Raw genomic sequence first — 9911 nt, forward strand, 5'->3', positions numbered from 1 at the left:
ACACACACATATATATATATATATATATATATATATATATATATATATATATATATATATATGAGACGTACAGGATGACTGTTAAGGTATTCCATTAGTATCTCTCTGTAATTACTGCAAACAATTCTGCCTTTGATAACAAATAAATAAATTTATAGGAAGATAAACCTTTCATGCGTTTAGTCCGACGATTTAATCATTGAGTGATAAGTACTACGGAATTTAAAAGAATAACAGATTAGTGTAAAAGTTATAAGAAAAGAAGCAGACACAGCTATAAATGGATTAGTTTTATTCCAATGGGATTTCTTGAAAACGAACGATGGATATATTATTTTGTGTAGAAAGATATATGTATTAAAGAAATGGATTACAAATGCGAATATGTTACAATGAATAACCTGCCGCTATGTATAGATGAAATGTCGGTATCAATCAATGTTTGCAATGTGGCACAAGGGTTTCTTTGTTCCAATGTCCAGAAATGTAAATTTTACTCTAAACTGGGAAATTCCACTTCTATGGTAACCTGTTAAAGGGAATGTTGGGCCTGGTATTGCCCTCTGGATGTGGACTGATTAGCAGAGACTTTATTTCTCAAGCAGTTAAAAAAGAAGATACATGTAAGAAGTGAGTAAGACATTTATACGTTGATATAATTCAATAATCATACAAACACACGCGCACACACACACACACACACACACACACACACACACTATCAATGTGCGCCCTTAGATAATCTGTTAAATTGACTGGAAAATTCCATCGATTTCCGGAATAAGTCACTAGTTCCAACCTCTCCTCTATTGGACATTCAGATTAGCTTCCTCCGACTATATTTCCGCGAACGAATTTGGCAAGCAACCAGATAACTTCTCATCAATCATGATATTGTTTTTGTCACTCAACCATCAGGTTATCTATTCCCACCAGCAGCTTTTTATTATGTCTTATTTATGTCTTACCAATATCGGTCATCAATATTTCGATACTCATGACGAATCCTTACGCTCTGGTATCTCCTTGAGGAAGTGGCGTTCAGAACTCCAGTAGTTAGAGTTCCGACATCAACGAGTGGCAACGCTGAGGCGTTTGATATCAAACACCGCAGGATAATCGCCGGACGTGAAGCGTTTGTTGTAGGTAAGGTAGTCGAGTGTTTTGGCCATATTATTATTATTATTATTAGCTGAGATAAAACACTAGTTGGAAAATCAGGGGGCTCCATCGGGGAAAATAGTCCACAAAGCCAAGGAAAGGAAATTAGGAAACGGAATAGTGTGCCTGAGTGTACTCAGACACAAGCAAGAAAGAGAAATGTATCAAATTAGGCCATCTCAATTTTTTATGTTTCTTTACTAACCATAATTCGTTCTGTTTTACACGGTTTATATGATTTATTCTTAACAGAATCTGAAATGTGTGTTCATACAAATTAAAGGCACTTGAAACTGGCAATGTGAAATGTTGGATCGGTGAATCGTAAAATTCAGAAATGGTTCCATCATGTGGAAAGAAGGGAAGATGAAAGAAAGAAGAAGAATTGTTAAGATGGAAGATAAAAGGAAGACATAGGAAGAGCTGGATAATTGGCATTACATATCCATTTGATTAGAAGGGAGTAAGTAGCCATAGAAGCGAGTGAATGCATGCAAGACGAACATCAATAATACAGTGCTTGCAAGGGATTGGACGCCATTTTGAAAAGCCTTCTCATTGGAGAAAATACGTGAATGTGTAAGATGGGAGCTCATCGAATCATATGTTAAATCTAATTGTATTTTCAAAAAACCTCAAAGTGAATTGAAATCTCTCCTCGGAGCGTCTAAAGATGGAAAAAACATTGTTACAAAATGAAATTGAAGAATTGACTAAAATCAATCAAACTTGTCTCTCGGAGCGTCAAATCTAATTGTATTTACAAAAAAAAAAAAAAAATAAACTGAATTGAAATCTCTTCAGGTACAACGGCGCTGCTAGAATTGAAGCGACCCTCAGCGGTATCGATCGTCAGTTTTATCTAGATAATATTTAACTATTTCACTACTATTTATGAAACGGTTAGAATAACATTCAATTCAGTTATTTCAGAGTTGTACCTCTACCCAAGGTATATAGAATAAGGGAGAGTCACTCTATATACCTTGCCTCTACCCAGATGGCTAAGCTGATCATTCGAGGTTTTTTTTTTTTTTTTTTTTTTTTTTTTTTTTTTTGAACACTAGCCCCCAATTCTCAAAAGCAATTTTGATTATTTCCCCGTCTCCTATTATTATGATTCATTTACTTTAATAGGTGCCAATTTCTCTGTCAATTCTCGTATATTTTTTTTTATGTGTATTTCATTCATGTATATCTAGGATTAACAATCAATTTTATCAGTTTTTCTGCCAATTCAAAATATTAAAGGTCGCTTATGAATGGTAGGAGCAAGGGATAGTGACCATGCAATAGCTAGCAGGACAATTCCTCAGAGACTGACTTATACATATGATCGGCGCTCGAGCCGGCTCTCCCCATAAGCTAGGACTAGGGAGGGCCAGGCAATGGGTGGTGATGACTCAGAAGGTAGACCTATAGGCTCCTCCAGGATGGTAAGGTTGCAGACACTACAAGAAACCATTGGGCTTGAACAGGACTCGAACCACAGTCCGGGCGATCGTTAGACAGGTACGTTTCCAATTGTCACTATGGCGTGGACAATTAGATAATAAACGATGAGAGACAGTGAATTAGACGACTTTTACATCGTAAGACGATGTATTGTCTAAGTAAATTTTTACAGAAACATGAGGTGAAATCTTCATTATGCGAGTAAATGCTTCAAGTACATCTTCAACAGAACTCAAAATTTTCTTAAGTAAATTCAAGTCTCTCACTGACTTTCGAATTACTAGAACAGTTTATCATATGGGTAATTAACAATTGATCTCTTGTAAATTACAAACTAGGGGAGAACAGACTTATGGTGAGACGGTTATATGAATAAGATTGTTACAATAAAAAAAAAAAAAAAAGACAGTTACTGGACGTCTAGATGTGTATCGACCCCAGCCATGGCTGAGGTAGGCTTACCATGGCAGACGGGCTTATTGAGGGTTGCCCACTCACGACTCGAGCTCGAACTTAAATAACAAGACTTAGCTTCCCAGCTGTTCTTATTCCCCACACATTGCTGGTGGGTCTGAGGGCTTGTCTCGCCTCTGGGTCGCAGTGGCAGGTGATGCAACCGCATCAGGCCGGTGTAAAGGTTTCAAGCTACCCCCAGTTTCAAGCTAATGCTCCCTGCCCCCGGTAACTTTACACCGGTTTCAGATTACCGGGGGGTGGGGGGAGGGGGGGGGGGTTAGTTTGAAACCGGTTTCAAGCTACCTTGCCCCCTGTTTTCAAGTTACCCCCTCATCTATCTATATATCTATCTATCTATCTATCTATCTATATATATATATATATATATATATATATATATATATATATATATATGTGTGTGTGTGTGTGTGTGTGTTTGTATGTATATAGCCGGACACTTGCCTTTTGTTAAATGGGAGAGATTCTTTATTAAGGAATTTCTCTTAACTAGGGATGGCTTCAGATAAGTCATATTTTGAGTGACTGGCCATAGTCTAGCTGCTAACCGTACATGCATCCTTGTGAAGTAAAACTTCTGTAATATCAGTAACTTCTACAACACATATGCTGTACTTCTCTGTATCCAGCACGAACAATCCTGCTTAAAAGGAATGCCCTTCCGTTCTAAGAAGTCTCTCAAACTATTTATTTAATATATTAATAAACCTTTTTACGTAACCAGACAACCTCTGGATATGCCGATATATATATATATATATATATATATATATATATATATATATATATATATATATATATATATATATATATTCACACTTATTGGGATAGTTAGTAGTCATGCCCTGGTAAAAGGTGTAATCCTCAGAGGTTCACTCGGAAACCACATTGTCCCACAAATGGCCGAGGTAGAGGGTTGCAATTATGAAAGGGGGAGGGTGGAAAGGGTTGAATCTCTGCTTCTGTGTGTGTGTGTGTGTGTGTGTGTGTGTGTGTGTGTGTGTGTGTGTTTGTATTTGTACGTGAGTATCTCTCTATATGCTTAAATGTACGATTTCTTTGATACCACTAAAATCGTGGTACAGAGAGCGCGAAGCCATACTTGCAAATATAAAGATTCAGTTCTCTTTTACAGTTTGTCACTATCAACACTAGCCAACATTCTTTAAGAGATCAATCATGCATTAGGCTATTACCTTAATCATTATGGCTATTATTATTCGTCAAGTTGGGGTCCTTGTTTGAAGAGCTGAATGTTATAATCCTATGGACCAGTTAGGAAAAGCATAAACTTTAAAAAAAAAAAAAAAAAAAAAAAAAACGTCAAACTAAACGTCAAATAACTGGGAAATGAGACGTATTAGAATACCAGTTAGTATGTCAATATTAGATAATTTTCAAGAGATTTATGTATCTTGCATTATCATTATTACCACTGCTAGAAACATAAATTCCCCACTGAACTGTCAGTTGTAATTTACAGATATCACATTAATGATATAATTATCTTCTTTAACACTGGTTTTTCGATCAGCCAGAGCAAGCAAAACCTTGGTGGGTGACTAAGACACTTGAAGATCCATGGAACAAGGTTTATGTAGATCGTCTCCTCTCAATAAATGCCTTCCAAAAGAGAGGCAGATTGCAGCCTTCTGGCACCATTATCCTCTAAGGGGAAATGCATAGGTGGGAAAAGGATGCATGCGCATAGATACTCGCCGTATGTATGCGTATATACACACATACACACATACACACACTCAGTACACACACACACACACACACACACACACATATATATATATATATATATATATATATATATACACACACATATATATCCTGAAGTGTTGATGAAAATGTCAAAAAAAAGAGACCTAACTGATTGCAATAATTACAGAGGCATAACACTTGCGTCAGTTGTTATGAAAATATATTGTATGCTTATTCTAAAGAGACTGAAGAAAAAGATTGATGAAAAACTGAGAGATGAACAAGCAGGATTTAGAAAAGGTAGAAGTTGCACTGACCATATTTTCTTTCATTTTTAGACATGTACAGCAATGCGTAGAATATAGAAATCCAATTTTGAAGACATTTGTGGACTATGAAAAAGCCTTTGATAGTGTGCACCGGCCAATTTTATGGAGAGTCCTGCGTTATTATGGAATTCCTCTTAAATATGTAAATTTCATCAAGTCTGTTCATGAGCATAGCAAGTGCAAAGTTAATGTTAATGGAGTCTTATCAAATGAATTTCCAGTGAACATCGGAGTACTCCAAGGAAATGTGTTGTCACCTATGTTGTTTATCCTCCTCATGGATTTTGCAATGAGTAGAACAGTCGGAAATGGTTGAGAAGGATTGGACTGGATTGGTGATAGAAATTTAGCAGACCTAGAGTATGCTGATGATGCTGTCCTTTTTAGCAGAGCACCACAAGATTTGCAATGCTTACTTACCGGAATGCATGAAATATCACACGAGGTTGGGCTGAAGATAAATAGAAGAAAGACAGAGATGATGAGAACGGAGTATGCAACGGAAGATGAAATATCATAGGAAAGAGAAAGGATTAATGAGGTAGAATCATTTAAGCATTTAGGAACTATGATATCCATTACAGGGTCATCAGAATTAGAGTTTAGTGAAAGATTAAAAAAAGAAAAACAGGAAACGGCAAGGTTAAGTAAAGTTTGGAAATCAAATCGCTTAAAATTACATATAAAATCGACTACATATCAGTTTAGTGAGATCGGTGTTACTCTATAGACAAGAGTCATGGTATAACAATGAAACAATCTTCAATAGATTTTGTGGATTTGAGAACAAAGCCCTCAGAAGGATATTGGGAGTTGAATGGCAGGACAGGATTATAAATGAAAATATAAGAGATTACTCGAGTGCCAAATGTGGATGAGATCATGATGAGGGGTCGATGGAGATGGTTTGGACATGCTCTTAGCCCTCCCCAAGAGAGATTAGTTCACCAAATGTTCAGCTTGGCTCCACAAGGCTCTAGGAGAGTTGGAAGACCCAGACCTACATGGCTGAGGACAGTGAAGCGTGAAGTAGGAGATGAATAATGGAGAGAAGTACTGAATTAAAAGTTCAAGATAGAGACGACTGGCGAAATCTAGACGAGGCCCTTTGCGTCAATAAGCGTAGGAGGAGATGATGATATATCCTGGAGCTGCAGCTGGAGTTTTGAAGCTGCATTAGGGATTCAAGATATCCTCTGTATTATTATTATTATTATTATTATTATTATTATTATTATTATTACCAGCTAAGCTAAAACCCTAGATGGAAAAGTAGGATACTATAAGCCCAAGCGCTCTAACAAGGAAAAATAGTAACGAATATATTTAAAATTCCACCTCCCCTATATAATAAAGAGCAAGTGTCTGGCTATATGCACACACACACACACACACACACACACACACACACACACATATATATATATATATATATATATATATATATATATATATATATATATTTCTTTCCTGTCACGCTGAGTGGCAACCACTTGGAAAGCACAATCTCCCATAAATTGCCCAAACTGCCGTATGGTAATTAGGAATGGGGGTGGGGATGGGAAGGGTTGAATCTGTGTGTGCGTATGTATGTATGTACATCATTATGTAAATAACGGGCTGCGTACACTATTTATAGCCTGATATATATATATATATATATATATATATATATATATATATATATATATATATATATATATATATATATAATTCAGGCTATATGTCAGTTTAGTGACATCGGTGTTACTGTATGAACATGAGTTGTGGTATGACAATGAAACAATGTCTAACAAATTTTGGAGATTTGAGAATAGAGCCATCAGAAGAACATTGGGAATTAAGTGGCAGGACAGGAGTATATATATATATATATATATATATATATATATATATATATATATATATATATATATATATATACTGTATATATATATAAACACATGTAAACAAATATTCAAATATTAACGGTTATTACTTTGACAAATCTACAACATATAAAAGTCATTCTTGATGAGGATATATAAACAAACTCATTACACAGTAAATAAGGTCTTAAAAAAAGCTCATTTTCAACATCACACACACACACAAAAAAAAAAAAAGGAATTAAAGAAAAATGATTACAATCTTAGCAGAGTTTAATCTTTGATTTGGGTGTCGGTCTATCTATCTATCTATCCAAATACTTATTTATTGCTTTATTACCGACAATCATATTTAATGTCTTCTTGCATCGATCGCCTAATGGCTTGGATAACGGAACTTAGATCAAAGTAGCTATGTGATAGATGTGGTATGATTGTATCTATCTAACTATCTATTTATGTATATGTATATATATATATATATATATATATATATATATATATATATACACACATATATATATATATATATATATATATATGTATATATATATATATATATATATATGTATATATATATATACAGTATATATATATATATATATATATATATATATATATATATATATACACACACACACACATATATATATATATATATATATATATATATATATATATATATATGTGTGTGTGTGTGTGTGTGTGTGTATACCACCAACGCCAACAACAAATGAAGCCGTTTCCAGTCCATTGCAGGACAAAGGCCTCCGACATGTGCTTCTACTGTAAAGTTGTTTTGCTGGAAAAGATGGCAAACATGTTACCTGCCTTATTTAAGTCATTTCATTAGAAAAGAAGAATAAACAGGCTATCTTTTGCTGATGTAGGGAGAGGTTGAACGCTGGCAGAAGAAGAAAAATGCCTCTGGAGTGACGTCACGGTTGTAAGGACGGAAGAATATGAAGGCCGAAAACACCTATCTCTTTCTCTCATTTCGCCAATTACTGTTATCGTCAGTATTGCATGGGTTTCCGTTTCTCTCCTCCTTTTACCATTTCTCATCTTTAGGTCACATATTACAGGATATTGTAACAATAGAATTTGTCATAAAGACCTAGGCTTATTGCTATCGCTATCAATACCAAAAACGACAACTTCGTTATCCACAAAAGCTGTTTATCTGGTAGGTTTGAAGAATCTATATTTGGCTAGGAAATGGAATGCACGTAGTTGGGGGTGGGGGAGGGGGCAACGTTTTCCCGTCGGTTTCAAATGTTAAGGCCGATTCACACGACCCGTTTTCTTTCCGACAGGCTGGCCATTGGCGTCTAGCCTTCTGAAAGCCGATTAAAGAAAACGGGTCGTGTAAATCGGCCTTGGGCAACCGGTTGGACTGTCTTCTGGAAGCATTTAAGTTACAAAAAAATAATTGTTGAAATGTTACGAAATGATAAAATAATAACGCTCTTATAAATATGTTGAAATAATTCCATTTCTAAGGTAGTAGGTTGGCCAGGGCACCAACCACCTGTTGAGATACTACTGCTAGAGAGTTATTAGGTACTTTGACTCGCCAGACTGTGCTATATTGGACCCCTGTCTTTGGTTACGGCTCTTTTTTCCTGTACCTACACATACACAGAATAGTCTGGCCTTTTCTTTCCACATTATCCTCTGTCCCCATCCACCTGACAACCCTGAGATTACCAAACAATTCTTTGCTCAAGGGGTTAACTACTACACTACAGTTTTTCAGTAGCTACTTTAATCTTGGTAAGGGTAGAAGAGACTCTTTAGCTATGGTAAGCAACTCTTCTAGGAGCAAAACACTTCGAAATAAAACCATTGATCTCTAGTCTTGGGTAGGGCCATTGCCTCTGTACCATATTCTTCCTCTGGCTTGGGATAGAGTTTTCTTGCTTGAGGGTACACTCGGGGACACAATTCTATCTTATTTCCCTTGTTGTTTTTTTTGTTTTTTTTTAAGTTTTCATCGTTCATTTATGAAGGTTTATGCTAATGTTGTTACTGGTCTTAAAATACTTAATCTAATTGTTTATTACTCTTGTAGTTTATGCACTTCCTTATTTAATTTCCTCAATTGTCTACTTTTCCTGTTGGAGTCTTTGAGCTTATAACATCCTGTTTTTTTTTTTCAACTAGGGTTGTAGCTTAGCAAGCAATAATAATAATAATAATAATAATAATAATGCCAATATTTTACCACAGGATTAGTCTTATTAGGTGTATTGATCCCCTCCCTCTCCATCCTCATCAATTCCCAAAAGTACCTGGCTGATATTAATGCACACCTCCTCATAAGCTCCACACATTGCGCATCTCTAAGCAGTTTACGTTCTGAGATCAATGGGAAAAATGGGACCTACATCTGATCTTCTTGCACCCACCTTTGATGAGATGACTATCTGTGGCTGGAACTGGAGTTAGTCTATCTCCCTTCTTCCTTCCACCCATAGGTTGATGCTAGTGGTAGCTGAGGGTGGTGAATGTCATCTTAATGTCATCTTGATACCATACCATGGCCTAGTAATGAGCTTGGCAATGGCTCCATGTATGGCTCTTCGTGTTGGAGGTAGCTTTTGAGCTTCTAGTTGTTTCTTGGTGAAAAGCTTTCACTTAAAATCACTAGCATCCACCAAAGCTATAAGGCTCTGAGCTGGAAACCAAATGTCTCAATTGCACGTTCAGTCTCAACTCCAAGCTCCTTGGAGGTTCCTAGGGCAGTAAATGAAGATATCACCTCCAGGGAGCATCTGTTCAGTGCCTGCCAACAGGTGAGCTTCCCCTTCCTAGCAAATCGGCCTTTTAAGCCTGCTCCAGAGAAGTCATGAAGTCCTAGTAAGTCTTCAGCATTTACTACTGGCCCTTGTTACTCTCCTCTGGTTTC

The 9911-nt window shown here is 36.2% G+C and overlaps 1 protein-coding gene across 1 annotated transcript in view; it reads left to right on the plus strand.

The window, feature by feature from the left end:
• The first annotated feature begins 886 nt into the window (after window positions 1-886).
• Window positions 887-9911, plus strand: part of LOC137617767 (uncharacterized) — a 32191-nt gene continuing 23166 nt past the window's right edge. The window contains exon 1 of the mRNA XM_068347747.1: window positions 887-1146. The gene's annotated coding sequence lies outside the window, so the exon portion shown is untranslated. The remainder of the gene's footprint in view (window positions 1147-9911) is intronic.

Source organism: Palaemon carinicauda, chromosome 2, assembly GCF_036898095.1.
Source record: "Palaemon carinicauda isolate YSFRI2023 chromosome 2, ASM3689809v2, whole genome shotgun sequence".
NCBI lineage: Eukaryota > Metazoa > Arthropoda > Malacostraca > Decapoda > Palaemonidae > Palaemon > Palaemon carinicauda.